This window comes from Pygoscelis adeliae, unplaced genomic scaffold, assembly GCF_000699105.1.
Source record: "Pygoscelis adeliae isolate BGI_AS28 unplaced genomic scaffold, ASM69910v1 Scaffold294, whole genome shotgun sequence".
Taxonomy (NCBI): Eukaryota; Metazoa; Chordata; class Aves; order Sphenisciformes; family Spheniscidae; genus Pygoscelis; species Pygoscelis adeliae.
Window position 1 is genome coordinate 2,335,319 of NW_008824722.1, and position 17,468 is coordinate 2,352,786.

The 17,468-nt window shown below is 35.4% G+C and overlaps 1 protein-coding gene across 1 annotated transcript in view; it reads left to right on the plus strand.

The window, feature by feature from the left end:
• The window catches only part of LOC103916287 (probable G-protein coupled receptor 125), a 245,912-nt gene that overhangs the window by 155,889 nt on the left and 72,555 nt on the right, over nucleotides 1–17,468 (plus strand). The gene's annotated exons all lie outside the window — the stretch shown is intronic.

A 17,468-nucleotide genomic window follows, 5' to 3' on the forward strand; every position in this document is an offset into this window, starting at 1 on the left:
ATTGGAAATCTAAATATTGTTTTACTCTTTCTCCTTTTTCTTGTCTGCTGTGCTGTCCCTTTTATTAAAATTACGCCAAGGGCTTGGTCACAATTAGTTGCTTTCTAAAGACAAAAAAAAGCTTTCTCTGTTATCAGTGATTTGACCTTTTCCTGTTAATGAATGACCCTTTTGTGCTTCCTCTACTTGCAATTTTTAATAACATTTTCTTGGTTGTTTTAATACACCTTACCACTTGTTACTTAGTTAGCATCTTAATCCACCACCCTACCTGAGAAATTGATGCTATAGGTGATATTGTTTACAGTCTTCTCTTTTTCAAATGTCACTCAATCAAGACATCTTGATTTAGACTCTTAAGTCTCTTCATGTACCTCTTTTTTATCTTCCTGTTTGGGATAAGTTGTTTTTCTGCCTCCAGAGCTGGTTCTATTTAAAACATCCCATTCTCCTGAACCTCTTTTTTTTTTTTTTTTTTAAAAACAAAACTTAGAATGTTTGCCCAAGAGATCCTATCTTTTGTTTCCTCAGTTTGTTAAAGTCTGGTTTTGGAATGTCATTGTTCTTAATGTGCTGTGGTAATTCCTTCCTTTCCTAGTATTTGAGAACTCTGATTGTTTTATGGTAACCTTCATTCAAACTACCTGGTCCCTCATACTCTTGGCCGACTTCTCTATATAAATAAGAATTGAAACAGCAGTCCTTACCAGTACCTGCTTACTTGTTCAGCTCTCTGAGGCTATTCACAGCAAATACCAAGAACTTGTTAGACAATTCATGTCTTCCAGCATTACTTGCTTAGCAGAGTTAGGGTAGTCGGTTTGCCATCATCACCACTTCCTATCCTTTGATTGCTTCTGTTAATTGCTCTGGAAAAGAGTCATTCACCCTCTGATTGGATTTGATACATCACTGATCCATATCATGCAATTGGTCCAGTCTTCCTTCCGTTTTATCCTTATCCAAAGGTCTCTATTAGGTCTTAAGCTCACCTGTTCTTGAGCAGCAAAGTATATTCATTATAGCTATATGGTGCATCTCTGCCTCCATTTTTTACTTGTACATCCTTTCTTAAGGAGCGTTTTATTTATAGCTTAAGGAGATACTGTATCACAGTAATATACTGATAGAATACTATTACATTTTATTAAAAAAAAAATCTGAGCTCATAAACTGAAATCTGGTTACTTTAGTGAACTGTGCTAAATGACTGGGAAGTACGTCATGATCAATGTATTGAGTACAGCATTTGTGACAGGAGGAAGAACTGAATGAGAAAAAGAAGCCTGAATGAGAAAAAGAGAACATCATTAGTCTTCTAAGGCCATGTCCAATACTGAGAAAAGGGTGGAAACTGGAAACGTACCAAGATACTTCTTAGAAATTTTAAGATCAGCTAAAAAGATTCTAACAAGGCTGAATATGGGGCAGTAAATTATTGGAGACTATTATAATGAATAATTAAAAAACAGAATTGAAATCTGAAAGAGAATTGCTTTGTTGACAGAAATTTTAAATAGAATTGGGTATGAAATGCCTGTGCAGATTAGCAATAAGTATTGGCTAATTATTCCATTTATTGAGCAGATTAGAGGGCACATTTCAAATAAAAAATGTATGTACACTTCAGAAACCAATTTTGCTTATACAGAAAAATAAAGGAAAAATGAAGATGATATAGACTAAAGATATTGCTTAGAAGGCAAATTTCCATTGTTCTGTGCAATGCACGTGGCAGTACGTATGGAATATTTTGCTAAGGAGAAAGCCATCAAAAGCATACCAGGAATTCTGCATTCCTTGTTCACGTTGGGAAAATCTCTTAAGTGTTTCCCCCCCCCCTGTAACAGTGAGGAGCAGTTAATGAGTTTGAGGGGAGGGAAGGTGACCATTAGATCTATGATTACATGAATCTACTGTCCAAGATGCCTGTTTAGGGTAATGTATAACAGCTGTGGCTGCTGCTGCCTATGGACTGCAGTAATGACTGCAGAACAGCTGCTCTAGTGCTATGAACCCTAAGGGAGGAATTTGCTCTCTCCTTTTACTCTGCAGTATGTAGAGCTAATTTACTTGGATTGCAAGGCTATCTAGAGCTTGCTTCTAAATACTTACTTGAAAATGAAATTTCTCTTATGAACAGAAAATTAACTCAAAATTTGTACATCACGTACATTTGTTGTAGCCATTCAAAATTATTTATTTTGTTATATCAATGGTTGTTTCTTTCCACAAATACTCTTTGAAGTGTAAGCATCTATTTATAAGGTCATAAAGGGACTCTCTTATAGTTTATATGTGGTTTTATTTAATCTCTCTGAAACTGATATGTATGTTTTTACTATGGTGAAGAGACTGACTATTGCCTTCATTACCTTTTTCTGAAGTGCTTCCTAAGAATTACAGGTCTCTTTAACAACAAGAGTTTGGGGGCTTGTGACATAATAAGGTGGATACTACTTCATATTGTTATCAATCTGAAAATCTCACTACACAAAATGTATTATTCAAGAATAATAACATATATGCTGCATCACATAATAAATATGTAGTACACCTCATCAGATGAGAAGCCATCTAGATTTTTGGGTTACTGTTCTTTTTTTGGATAGTAAATATAAAGAGCACACTTTGATGTTTATAGGAGACTTGAGTATCCTTACTGCTACCGTTCTCTACTTCCTTGTTTTTTTACCTACAGGAGTTTATTAAAAATATTTTTCAATCCTGGGGAATTTTTATGTTGTTTCCTTTGCATTAGAGGCCATCCTGCATTTTCATTACAAATCCATACCACCCAACGACTTCAGTAGGACTGTTCATAGTTATTTCTATATTCAAAGAGATAATTTTTCAATCAAAACATAGACTTCCAGACTAGAGTCTCAGGTAAATTTTGCCCTTTTTTTTTTGTGGGTGTTTTTTTTTAAACCTCCTGGGGAAAAATGTCATATGATATAGATAATTATGAAAAAGTATATCAGCATTCACCAAATATCTGTATATTCAAAATATCTATTAAAAAAAAATTCGATGTTTCTTTCCACTGCATTTATTATGCATTTTTTGAATTGTACAGCTGTCATTTAATAACATTTTAACATTCTTGTTTAAGCAACACTTTAACAAATAGCACTAAACAATGGGTAGACACTGATGAACAGCAAAGAGATATGAGGGGATATGTTCTCAAACTTCTGGAACTGAGTGAAAACCTATGTACGTATATTTATAATCATCCATTTCTCTCCAGATCTGAGTGCATATTTGATAGTTATTGCAAATTCATTCCAAGCTTCCTGAGTATGGGGACTGAAGATGGTCTTTGATCTGTAGTCATCATTTAAAAGATCAATGACAGAAATATCACTAAATCCTGTGATTCTACTATGACTTATTAACTTAACCAAAAGAGTATGAATTTACCGTTGTGTCTACAGCCTTTCAAGTAGAAACAGCCCTCAGGCCCATTCCACTGCTTTTCTGTGAAAACGGTATGAAGTTTGGTGCTTGGATACTAGTGCTTTTTTTAGCATTAGTTGCATTTGCCTCTTAAATTTTCCATTGTCTAGTCGGCCATCTCCCTAAGGAGGTTCGTAGAAGTATTTTTAGTGTGCTCAACACTCTAGCAGGACTAGGATCACTAGGCTGTGTGAGAGATCATGAATGCCCCAGCTAGATACTGCAGTCTATCTGCATCATGATATGATCTACTCAGCACTAGTAAGACCACAGCTGGAGTGCTGTGTCCAGGTCTTGGCTCTCCGGTACAAGAACATTGACATACTGAGTCAGCAAAGGGCTGCAAAGATGAATAAGGGACTGGACATGGAAAAGATAGGGAGCAATAATAAAGCCGTACTAATGGTAACTATAGACAGCTTTATGGCTAGATAGTTTTTAGTACCTCAACTGTTTAGTTTAACACAAGGAACAAGATAAATACAAATGTGGTCTTTTGGGTAAGGCTTCAGACTAGCACACAGGCAGGCTGGGTTGTCTTTTCGCCAGCATGCCATTTTCTGCGTGATGATGCTTAAATCACCTGAATTCTTTGAGACTCAGTTCTGCAACCTGAGCAATTAAGGGATAACTACTACCTTGTACGATTATGTAAAATGTTAATGAACCACTTTCAAATGTTGGAATAGAATACACTATAAGGATGGAAAGTGTTCTTTTATTAACAATAGATTTTTGTTTTGTTGAAGTTTACTACTATGTTCAGTTCTTGTTGCATTTGATTGCAAATTAATTCGTTGAGAAGCTGGACAAATCCATGAGTTCATGACAGTTAAATATTTGTATAAAGCAATTTACAAGGTCATGCTTGCCAATCTTGCAAAACTTCCTAAAACTATGTAAATAATTTAACTTCAGAATATACAATATGAACTTCCTTATCTTTACTGTAAGAACAACTACAGTAATTCAAATAATGACATAAACTTACGCTCTCTGACAAGTGCAAGATTTCAAGGGAAACCATTGTATAAGGCGTGTAAAAGTTCTGTAATAGAAATTTTGCATTCCTATTTGATCACTTTTTTGTCAGATGAGTAAATGTTTTCTGTCTATATTTGTGCTATGCTGGTTCCCAGAGTCTATGAACTGCATTAAATTAAGTTAGTCCTGGACTAAGATTAGCTGATTTTTTTTTTCTTTTGCATAAATACTGTTGCCAGTGGTTATCTTTAGATAGCAAGATCTAGGGGTGTGAATTACTTTGCATTACTTTAGTTAAATATGAGAATGCAAGTTGCAAATTCTCTGCAGTAAAAAGAAGTATGAATTGAAAGACTATACGCCTCACTCAGCAGAATGCTATTACTATTATTTTACAGTCACTCGAGAATTTTCTCTGCACGTTCATACATTTTAGTGTGTACATCCTGCTCAGTCTGAATCCGAAGCAGAGCTTGTGGTCTTCCCTGATCTTTAGGATTATTTGTTTTCTTTTTCAAAATGTGTGCTTTTATGTCTTGAATATCAAGACAACATATTTGGGGCATATTTCTGCTTGAAGGATCAACAGATTTCTGGTATTAAGTGCAGACTTCCTTATCCTGTGTTTTGTAAAAGCAATGTTGTTCTAGCTATGGTTACTCTGACTGCCAACGCCAGAATCACTGTCTGTGACATCAGCTTCATAATGTCAGCAAAAAGACAGACGGAATATGGTGAGGCAGGTAGGCGCATTGCCTAGCCAAGTGCCCAGGAGCTTGGCTGGGTCTCCCTATAATGCTTGCCCTAAAAATGCTGTAATGAGTAAATGGTGTAGACAAACTGTGAATCCATTCTCAAATCCATCCTAATGACTACTTTTGTACAGTGCTGTAGACCTGGCATCTTGAAGTCAGATTTAAGTTACACTTACCCAGATATCTTGTAAATGGGTCTTAAATCACATTAAGGTCTCCTAGAAATCAAATGCATAAACTCCCCTTCTCGTATTAAAATATATATGCTACTAGTTCCCAAAAAAGCTCTATGTCATGTCTTTGGAACCAAATGTGTGTTGTTAATTGTCATTATTTATGTATAGAAGTTGGGGGTTTCTAATTAACTACAGTTATGCTGAGTCTTCTGCATGAATTCAATGTCTGTTGTTAACATTCTAATTTCATGCTAGCAAGTTCTACCTTGGAGCAATAAAAGTGGGGTTTTTAAAGTGTTGCCAGGAGATTAATCATTTTTTTCCAATTTCCTGCCCCCAGAAAAGGTTGGACACTTTGTTCCCTTGTAGCCATGAGAGTGTTGAACACAGTAACATGATGATGTAAATTCTGAAGTTTGGCTTGTGTCTTCTCTGTGCTTTCAGAATTGTTTGGGAGATTTCATCATGAAGTGCTTCGTGTATTTCTTTAACAGCTACTCAGTGAGAGCACTACAGATTTGGAGTAGGACCAAAACCACTATTATAAAGATCTATATGTAGATTGGTTTTCTGGCTCTTTACAAATACATCATCTTTGGCGGCTCCATATTTGAACTGTACATTTGTCCTCACGTGAATGACCATTTCATCGGTGCTTTTTCTTCATCTTGTCCTGAATCTTTATCATCTTTGTACCATTCATAGCTGCTTAGACCACTGTTTAGTTTTGATGATCCTTAAGGAAGGAAGAAAACATGACTCTCATGACAGAGAATCAAAAGAATTTCTGAAATGCCAAAATACCCATCAAGTAAAACATCCAAAATTTAACTGGCTTTGTTTCCCACTAGTGAAGAAAGCGTAGCAAAATTCGCAGCTTGAAATTTATATTCTGATCTGTGACTTTCCCTTTGTTAAAAGGCAAAGTTCAGCATTGCTGGCTAAGCAAATCACTTAGTTTCACCTGTCATTTCTATTCTCTATTAACTTTTTAAAGAGCATAATTCTGCAATTGTGACATTATCTGTAGTATATGAATACAGCTTCTTCTAATAAGATGAATTACTACATGTGTTTTTATTGCTTCTGTGGGGGTAATTGGGTGCACCAACCTAACCATGCAAAAATTCAGCATAATATGCAAACAAATTGGCAAAACCATATTCTTTGCTATGAAGCACATGAGCTTCCAGAATATCTGACTTGGCACATTCCCAGAGTGTGCTGTCGTCCTCCCATCTTGAGGACTCATTTGCAAAAACTGGTTTGTGATTTCATGAAACAGTCAGGAAGGAATTCTTTACACTGGCTCTGCATGGTGGTTCAAACTGGTTATATGATTGCCTTGTATTTTATTCTTGGTAGCATGCTGCTTTTCTTCAGTCAAAGCCCTATTCTTAAGGTGGTTCGTTTTTTTAGACGTCCCAAGCCATGCCATTCCAATCATAAAAGTTGTTATCCTCCATCATGCCTAACAAAGTAATATTTTGATTAAACAAAAACTAATAGAATACTCTCATCTTATGCATAAATTCTGAAAAAAAAACAAGTAAGGCTTATTTTCCTTTTATTCAGTATTTGTATGTATTAGTATTATTACTTCTGCTGTAGACCCTTTCACTATAAAGATAATAAATATCTATATTATTATGAATATCATAATGACCCAAATAACAGATGAAAAATCTACAGTCAGTTTGCATAAATTACAACTCATCAGTTGACTAAAATGGTGTCTGAAATGCTACTGGAGTATGTTGAAAGCCAGTGTAATTTGTATACCATGCTCTTTCACAGAATCATGTTGCACGAAGAGAAAGACGTTGGTATGTACAATTTGGTTTTTATCTGCCAGCTACATATCAAATAAAAAAGGTTGTTTTAACACTAATTCCTCTGGATGCAGGCTTGCTGTTACTAGTACCTAATAGGCCAAGATCAGAAATTTCAATTATTGGTACTGTGTAGAGTAGAAAATTCTTCTTGAAAACATTTATGTTTACTGACTTTGCTTAGATCTGATAAACTTTGCTGAATGATGGCTGAGTATCGGTAATTATGTTTGTAATGACAGCATTCTTTAATTTGGTGATAAATTTATTTTGTATTAAATTATGTAAACTTTAAGTATTTATTCCTCAAAATGAGATCTGAAGTACAAACAAGGAACTAACAATTATATTCATTGTTTAAAGGTACCACGAGCAAATAAGATAACCTTTTCCTTGATGGAAGTACGCTAGTGATGTTTTAAGGCACTTGTAATGCAACACACATATACTAAACAAACAGCACCATTATTGTCAGGTCTATGCGTTTAAGTCCATTTTAAATACATACATTTTGGCTTCTTGTGAATGAGCATAATTAGCCTTCCTATACTTCAAGACAGGTTTGGGTACTAGTGATCTAATTATCTACAAAATGCCAAATTGTTTTTAGCTTTTTATTCTTTTTAACTTTTGAATTCAGCAGAGTGAGTTCATCTTGAATTCCTCCTGCTCGATAACTTGCACACAGTGCATGTTGGAGTAGTTGGTCTTTGCTTAACAAATGCTGACTGAAGTCAGAGTCACATTTTTTGGCACAGATAAGCTAGAATAATTTTTTTTAAATCAATTATTGGTCTTCTAGGGAGATATATATGGCATGTGAATTTTTTCAAAGTGTGAAAGCCTCCATCATTGCTTAAGCTTGGAAAAGTTTGATATTGCTACTTCTCCTGCACAACTTTTTAAGGCCTGCAGCTTTCTCTCACCTGCAAAAGTACTAACAATGTTGAATGCCAGAGCTGTGCAGACTAGTCAGTGCTGTGACATATCATCTCAAGTGAGTATGCTTCCATATCAAAGCCTCTGTAATCTGTATTTATCTGTTATAACTATCTGATATTCTCACCGAGATGTGTCATTACTGAACTTAAGGCAAAGTGCAAAGACATCAGTGTCTTCAGAAGTGATTATAACTGGTTTATACTCAACATTCAAGGCAAGGGTTTTATGCCAAATAACTTATATGTCTCCTCTTCTTGAGATCATTTGAGAAGTTTAGTTTATACCAGCGGTCTTCAATTAGGTGGAAGCAGAGGTACTCAGCTGTGGTTCAAAAAGGTTCTTTGCATGGCTTAACTCCGTGATCCTTTTTTCTTATCATCCCTTGGCTTAATGAGCCTTGACTTCCTATACATTTGTCTCTGCTTTTGTTTCTTGTGACTTGCACCTGCGTTCCCAAAGTGAAAGTTTACATTAAACCTTTCCCATACCATCTTGCATCTTCTATTGGTGTTGCCTCGTAAATGTTCAAGACTGTACCAGTTCCAACACTTACTGCACCTGTCCACAGTACCAATGATGAAGGATGTATCACAAGGTCTGCAAATGCCTGTTAACACCATTCATACATTGGATTAAGACTTTTGCTGCCAATATGACAGACAGATAGCTTTAGGCTGGTTTTCTCGCATTGTACACCAGCTACCTGCAATTAATTGTCTTGTTTATTTTATGTAGTGATTGACTGAAGCATTGTCAGGACCAGGAATTACGGTTTTACTGGGTGCGTGCCAGTACTTCTCTGATGTGCAACTCTGTTTTGTGCAACTAACCTTTCTATCCTCAGATTCTTTACTACTGCTATTTATACTTAAACATATCATATGGTTCTGTTTGGACTTCTGTGAGGGAGTGTCACACTCAAGATACTTTCAAACTCACCATAAGCAAGACTACATACAGCATGTTCTTGGTCTTTTTAAATGCTAGGTGTTTGCAGGTCTGCTTGAGTTTATTAGGAATTACTCAGTATCACATCTCCTAATTGTCCCACGTGTTTTAATGCTCACCAGTCATGTAGTATCATGCTGACAGCACTGAGTTTGAAAACTTTGGAGTCTGATTGCCTTTATTTGTTGTCCTCTCAGTTTTCTCTGATTTTTTCCATATGGTATGGAGATTCAATCAGAAATCAGATCCTCCATCTTAAGATGGGCATAGGCAGAGGGTAAGTGGTCAAGCACATAGCAGACTATCTAGTACCCTGCCTAATAAAAATTAGATGTAGATGCTATAACCATTATCTTTTAGACAATTGAGGAGTACTTTAATTATGAATGCTTCATGAAAATGACAAAGCGTGCACAGACTGATTATACATGTAAGTACCAGTTCAAATAGATAACATACATAGAAACATACCAAAAATAAAAAAAAAATCATGTAAATAACAGCAAAAGTAATAGAAACAGAAATGTTTGATGGCATCCATTCCCAAGAAAGCAACTCGTGAAAAGAATATCACATACAGAAAGACCTAATTAAGCCACATAGAAGATTCTTTCTGACCCAGTTGTAGTCAACTTAGTACCCTAGAAAGTGCCAGTTGCCAACACAACTTACTGGTTATTTCATACGGGCTATTGGATAAATTCAAATTCATAGTATAAATATAGGTCTAAATCTGCATCTGCAAAGCTCTGAATCCAATGTATGCCCACTAATTTGACACGATGTAAATGCAATGGGCAAACTGATGCAAAGTCAAACTGCAACTCACAAAGAACTCATGTGGGCCTTAAACAGAATTTGTTTTAACAGCATTTTGAATTTTTAAATACCAGAAAACTGTGTGGATGTGGATTGCCCATCAATTTAGATTTTCTCATAAACAAGGTATACAACTGCAGCTCAGAGTTTCATTTTTGTCCAAAATTTTCCAGTTAAAATGTGAGCAACTGAACTTCCCCAAATAGCCATTCTAATTATGCTTCAGTATAATTAAGACTCCTTGGATACCAAGTACTGATCAGATGTGTAATAGAAAATATCTCTCTTTGTGAAGGCTTCTACTATTAACTGTGTGTCAGCATTCTGATTTTTCTTGAGAAATGCCATATTTATTTCATGGGTCTAATTACTAGGTTTGATGGAAGATTTGAACATGATTTTTCACCCTGCCATTGTTTGCCTGATCTTGAATGTTGTGTGTTTCATAACTTTTTTTTTTAAATTCCTTATAAATTCCTAGAAAGAGAACACTGTAAACTGTTAATTTGAAAAGAAAATTTTCAATTTTACAAGCAGGATAATTTTCCCTAAGGCACAGTCTACTTATTTGTAACAGCTATAAAAAGCTCTGTTTTTTCATGTGCATATCAGACCTAAAACCCATATGTAGTCTGTAATAAATAGTGCAAGCGATTGAAACAGTCTTAAGGTGGAGATGGCTCAAGTTTACCTTTCATCAGACCCTCAATAAAGACAGAGCATTCAGACATCTTCAGAAAAAATATTTTTATTTTACATACCAAGGAATGATTTCCCAATACATTCATACCAAATTATCATTGAACACAATAAAGACATGCTTCTCACTGATAACTAAAATTTGAAACATGAAGTATCTGGTTTTGAACCCAGATTAGAAGAAAGCTAACTATGCAACGGTATTCTTAAACCTTGAGAAACAGAAGAATGGATTAAATAGTCTCACTGAAGTCAAATTCATGTGCACTTCAGTGTAGCCAGGATTTCTTCTTCTATGCTTCTTTTAGTAAAATCTATCATTGTATAAATTTGTTAGACCTTAAATGCACCATGCAAATACAAGACAAGAAAGAGTAATAGTTGTAGTGTTCTTTACGCTGAAGTAGCATTATCCCTAAGCTGCAGACCTGTAAAAATGTTTGATGTAGTTAAAATGAAAGAGAATAATGTAGTTAACATTTAAAGTAAAGTTTAGTCATGCTAAATCTTGGATTTGAGATTTAAGATAATTGTGCACACCATAATCACCATCTTTGCTGGCAGCTATAAAAACAGTATGCAGTATATCAGTTATAGAACCTATCACTGAGTGCGGCAGACAGATGGAAGAGATATGGGGGACACGACCAAAATTAATTCAGCAAAAGAACGTAATTGAATATACTTCGGCTATTCCTAGCTCTCATTTTCATTATGAACTTTGCCTAGTCTGGCTTCTATCTTCTGGGTGTCCTTTTTCCAGTTCTGTTGTTTTAACTCATCCCAATCTTCAGATATGTTAGCTATTCCTTATAAAAATAAGGACCAGTTAATGTGTTCTTGTACAGCACTTTGAATCTGTACCAATGATTAAACTTTTTTCTGGACTAAGCCGTTACCAGTTGTGAAGTACTTTAAAGTATGAATTTGTGTATTTAAATCAAAACCTAATTTTTTTTTTTAACAGCACAGGTTAGGCCACTACTGCTGTCTTAAATGGGTTTTTCGTAGTTTCAACTGACTGGACACTACTGTACAAGTCTGGTGATACACAAAGAGAAGCAGAAGCCAGTTTGCTCTGTCTTTTGCTGTGTTATATCTGGGCTGATGAAAATACAAAATCAGAAATAATGCCTTGGCACCAAACTAAGAAATTGCGTCCTGAATAAACATGATTAGGAGTCAAGCTGTTGATTAAAACAGTGCCATTTTAGCATAGTCCTTTTTTTTTTTTTGAGTGGAATTTCATTTCAAATACTCATAATTTAAAGCTGAAATTAGCTAGTCAGTTACTAAGACTGTACTAAATGTGTAAAATTAAGTCATCTGTCCAAAATTATGGTATGACAGTTTACTTCTAATTCTTGAAACAGATAGTATAGTGAAAGGAACTGCGGGGACTTTATGCACTGTAGGGCCAAAGAACAATTAAAGGTTTAATCACCTCTGTGGTGGTTATGGCTGGTAAAATCTTCCAGGCAATTTGTGTGAACCATTTTGTAGTTCCATTTGGTTATGTAGGCACTAGTTTCAAATCATTATATTACTGGACTGCCTTGTAATGTTTGGATAGTTCATTTCTGAGCTATCCATTACCGATGAAGTAGACCATAGTGTTTCCATAGAGATGATCCCTCTCTTTTATCTCTTGTCATGTAATCCTCCATGCAACACATTAAATACTCTAACAGAGCAGTGGGCAAAATTCTTCTCTGACATCTACCCCATGATTTTGAGCTTCAATATTGTGTATTGCTGTGAGAATGGTGATCCTTTGATCCATGTTTTCAGAAAATCAGAATATCATGAGACAATATATAAGTATAGGAGCAGTTTTCCTTTTTAACTGGTCCATTGTTCAAGAGCTAGTAAAGTGTATAGTTTGTTGTCTGGATCATAGGTTTTAAGAAAGAACTTTAAAATTGTGGTTTTGAACTTTCCACTTAAATTCAGACTGTGGTTGGTTGTTGTTTTTTTTTAATTGATTCCAGTTGTTTAGCTTGTTGGAGCTAAAGGATGGGGGGCTTAGGAGCTTATGAAAGGGGCTGAACTTCTGTAATACTGGACATATGTTGTTGTGATCTGCAATGAATTGTTGTAATGACAGTATAGAGGCTAGCAGAGCCAATGTGGATATCAAATACAATAGAAGGTATCTACATGAAAATGACAACCTCTTTAGATCTGTGGAAAAACAATTTCAAAGGCAAGTTTATTTCATATCGGAGACATTTTGTACCCCATTGCAGTACTGAGAGGAAGCCTGCACTCCTGATTTGTTTCAGCTGCTCATGGTGTAACTCTGACACCTGGTTACTATGAGGTAAACACATGCACAAAACTGTGATTTTTTTCTGGATGTCTACCTTACCTTGCAGCGTATGTGAGGTTATTTACTGCTTAATAGAGATGAGAAAATCAATTGGTCATTTACCATGCAAAGCAAAAGAATGCACACTGGAGGTTCTTCTGGATTGAAACATACATGATAAATCTATTCTCTAGCCTGTCATCATCCATGTAGCCATCCTCTCCATCACTGTTTTGCCAAAGTAAAGAAATTTGGTTTTCAACAATAAATGATTCCTATCTTACACAAACTTTAGCCTACACTCAGTGCTTCTGCCTCTTTCAATACCAGTGGAAGTTGCTCATTGATTAAGCAGGAAAGACCCTCAATGTTTAGGATAAGCGATCCTACTTGTTGCTGAAAATTACAGCAAGTGAAAATAGAGAGTCTGGATTTGAAATCATGCAATATTTTTACAAACTCCCATATGTTCACTGAGAAGCAGAAAAGAGACTGCAGCAAATCCTTAACTGCTGTAAATTAGCATAGCAGTGTAGATTTGAATGGCTGGTGATCTGCTGCATTCTTTCTTGAACTGTTAATATTATATAGGTGCCATTTATCAGTATTTCCTGAGTAAACAGTACATGTTTTCTTTCTTTAAAGCAATGGACAGATATTAACTTGCATGCATTCTGTTTGTTTTGTTAGATGATTTTGTTTCCACAAGGTATATGCAGGCAAGTGATAATTAATGTTCACAGTGTGAAATTGCTAACTCTCCTTCACACCCAAGAGAAAAGATGTGTGCTATACAGCAAACTGCAAAATTAAAGGTTTTTTTGTGAATCAGACTCCGCCAGAGTTACATCTAACTGAAGCTTTTGCTTGGTTCAAATCCAGCTATATTATTTGACTAAAGCTTATGGTACATTTTCAGCAGGGTATCAAGTGACTGCAAAATGTATATTGCACATGCCTTGTATGTACAGGATCTTTCTCTGTTGCTTTTTTTAATTGAGTATATGAAAAAGTACATTTTAAGCTATTCTAAGAAATTATTTTACAATTAAAAACCCTACTCTTTCCAGGTTTTCTATTGTTTAACTTTCAATATTATACTTAATATGCTATTTTAAACAAATGATTACTTACGTGCATTTTAAAGAGATAGACTAGGGCTTTACATGCAACTTTTTTTTTAAATTTCAGGTGAAGAAGTCTATTGTTAAGTAATGCTGCGTTAGCTTCATAACCCATTGTTTTATTCATTGAATTGTTTTCAAGGAAGCAATACTGTCTGAAAAGAAAGCATAAAGTTTATTGCAGCTGTCAAAATTGTTGTAATAAGCACCATGGAATTATAAATATTGCTATATATTGTACCTATACACTTATCAAATATGATTATGGAAATCAATCTAACTAGAAATATAACTATATTATTCATGTATATACTTAAGAATGTGAAAAGATTAATCTTTTTCAAGAAATATAATTAAATAACTCAGAATAATATAGTAATTACATTAATGAGAAGCACACTGATCTGTAAATTCTGTAGGCCTGAACATCAAGATGCAGCCTTAAAAGCCTAAAATATTAGTTTGTTGCCTGGTAGATAGATGGTTGATTTGCAAAGGGTCATTGCGGACGTGCAATGGTGGTGGGTGCTTGCCCCATTGGATAATCAGACCCTAGATTTCATAAAGTATGTTTTCATTGGTTTGAGACTTTCTCTCCTTCTTTTATAAAAAGTAAAGGTCTTAGGTATTAATGCTTTTTAGTGCTTCAGAATTAAAACCTGAGTACACAGCTATAGTATTGCAGATATGTCCGATTCAGAGGAAGAAAAAGAAACAATATATTTGAGAAAAATGAGCGATGGATGGAATTCCTCATTCATCCTCACTTGTTGCAGCACCTTTATTTGGAGAGGATCACTGCAAGATAGCAAGCTATGGAGCAAGTGTCTCTGGGCTGCACTGAAACAAGTGTTTTACATCATGGTGGGGATTTTGTTAACCATAACCAACAGAAATATTTTACTGATTAAGCTTTTGAAAAGGGGACAAATTCTGATACCTCTTCTTAAAGTCATGAATGATAGAATGTCATGAATAAAAGCCTAAGTAGAAAAGGAAAAAAAAAAAGAAAAAAATTGGACACTTTTTAAAACCCTTTGTAGCTCCTTACAACGTTCTGTTCTAAACCATCTGTGAAATGCACAAAGGTAATAAATGCAAAAGTTTTGCTTTAGGTATTCAAATTGGTACATACAACAATTCTTGCCTGCAGACTCAATTTTACTGTCCACTTCTCTCCACCTTAGATAATTATGGACTACTCTCAGTTCATTATGTACTCACCTATCTAAAACACAAAGTTTGAATTGGCTTAATTGCTTCAGTCAGCCAAGTCTTAAAAATATCTTATTTGATTATCTCCATAACAGAAAATCTTATTTTCACTGTGTGAGTGGAAGTGCCAATCAAAATTGTATCAATTCCTTTATGTATATCTAAGAAGAGGTTAACTGGTCAGAATAAAATAAACATTTTTGTTTTACTCAGTTTGTTGATTCAATCCACTAACTAGCCAGACATCACAACTTCTTTCAAAATGTGCATTTTTAAATTATTGCTGTTCCCTTGCTTCATATGAAAATATATTTCAGAGTTAGATTAAAATGTGACCAAATAAATACATACTTTAAAACATTAAAAAGGCTAGTGTTTTTAAGGACTATGAGACTGACGGCGGAATTGAGGCACTCTGTCTACCTTCAGCAGTTAATCAGCAATGAAAATAGTGATATAGTTTTGTTAGAATGTTTATATTCGGAGAGGAAATGCCAGCCTCTGTAGATAGAAGAGGGTTATTCAAATCTCTGCTTGCTGAAACAGACATAATAGGAGTGGGAATAGAGTGAAGACAAAAACTCAAGTCATCGCAAGTCTCTTCAGCTTTTGAGTTAGCAGGGGTTGCTGGAGTGCATTTGGGCCTCAGAAACAAATCTAGAAATTTCCTACAAGGTGAAAAACTGCTGGCATGTCAAGCATTAGCTTTCCTGTCCTTATCATTCAAATAAACTAATGTTATTTCCTTCTTATTGCACTATGTATTCTGGGGAAAGGGGAGACTTTTTTCTTGCTTTTTGCAGATCTAAATCAGGAGTAACAGAGTGAAGCTGCTTTTGGGGTTTTGCTCCAGCTTTTAACCTGGCCTTTTGAAGAAATGCTAACCTGCATATATCTTAAAGCCAGACCATGATGTTACTTCTGGAGAGTGGCGAGCTTGCTTTCCCTTCCACCATCCGAGTTCTTCCATCTAAGGCTAAATGTAGTTGTTACAAAACATTTGCTTAACTTCATGGCCCTACAAAACTGGGCTGAATTTGTTCTGAAATAAGAGTTTAAACAAGAGCTCAGTAAGGCAGTTTTCTTAAACAAGCTGGTATTGTATTAGTCACCTGAATATATAGGGTACAAGATTATTGTGTCAGAATGCCATTATTCTAATAAAATCATTCTCACAGGCAGATCAGGTCAGCTGTCCCTATACCATTTAGGGAGCCACATGCTGCTCGTTTCCTGTTTCTCCCCATTTCTTTCTCCTACTGTCTTTTTCAATAGGTTTTAATTGCCTGATTGAGATCTATTTCAGGAGATTTACAAGTAGAGATTAATGTCTAGAGATAAAGCTTTCCATCTCAGTTTAGGTTTGTTGACTCCCTTTGCTTTGGAAAAGCCATTCAATTCCAGTTCAGTTAGTTGTCCTTGAATGAGACAATAGGTGAGGTTACCTGTTAAAAGCCATAATAATGAGTCTATAGAAGTTCTAGTTGTTGTATGTGGAGGTTGAAATGATTGTGGGGATTGCAGAGCTATCCACAGTTTTAGAAGGAAGGAGAGAAAGAAGAGGGTTATGGTGCAGGGAAGAGCAAGGGCTCCATTTTAGCTAGTTTTGAGGCTTAGGAGACAACAGAATTAATTACTCGTAAGAGGAAGAGAACCAGGAGAGACCAGAGTTACAGAAGGGAAGAAGAAATTTGTAAAAAGTGAGAATTGTTTAATCCCGCCTTAGTAAGTAGTGCAATGCAATAGGTGGAAATCTGTGGAGCAAAACACATGGTACTGAGAATCCAACGTGAACATTGTATATATCTGAGGGCGTTTGTTCCAGATTAGCTCTAGTCTGGTCCCATGTAACTCATCAGTTACATTTTGTGACTGTTTCATCCAAACAAAATCCACATTGTGCGCTGTGAGAATACTTTGTGAAGCATGGCAATAGAGATCCCATCACGAAATTTCTCTGAAAATGGGCATTCAGATATGAATGTGATAGGATGAAAATAATATCTGAATATCAGACCAGTGTTCCTAATCTAAACTAAAATGTTAATACAGACACACCCATAAGTCTACTGTACTCAAGAAGCATGGATCTGGCAAGCTTATTCAAAAATTTTGGTGAGTCTATTTTAGAAGAAAACAGTGGTGAGTGTATTTTTTTTGTTTGTTTTTTAAATTGCTATCTGAAAGACCTTTTCCCTGAC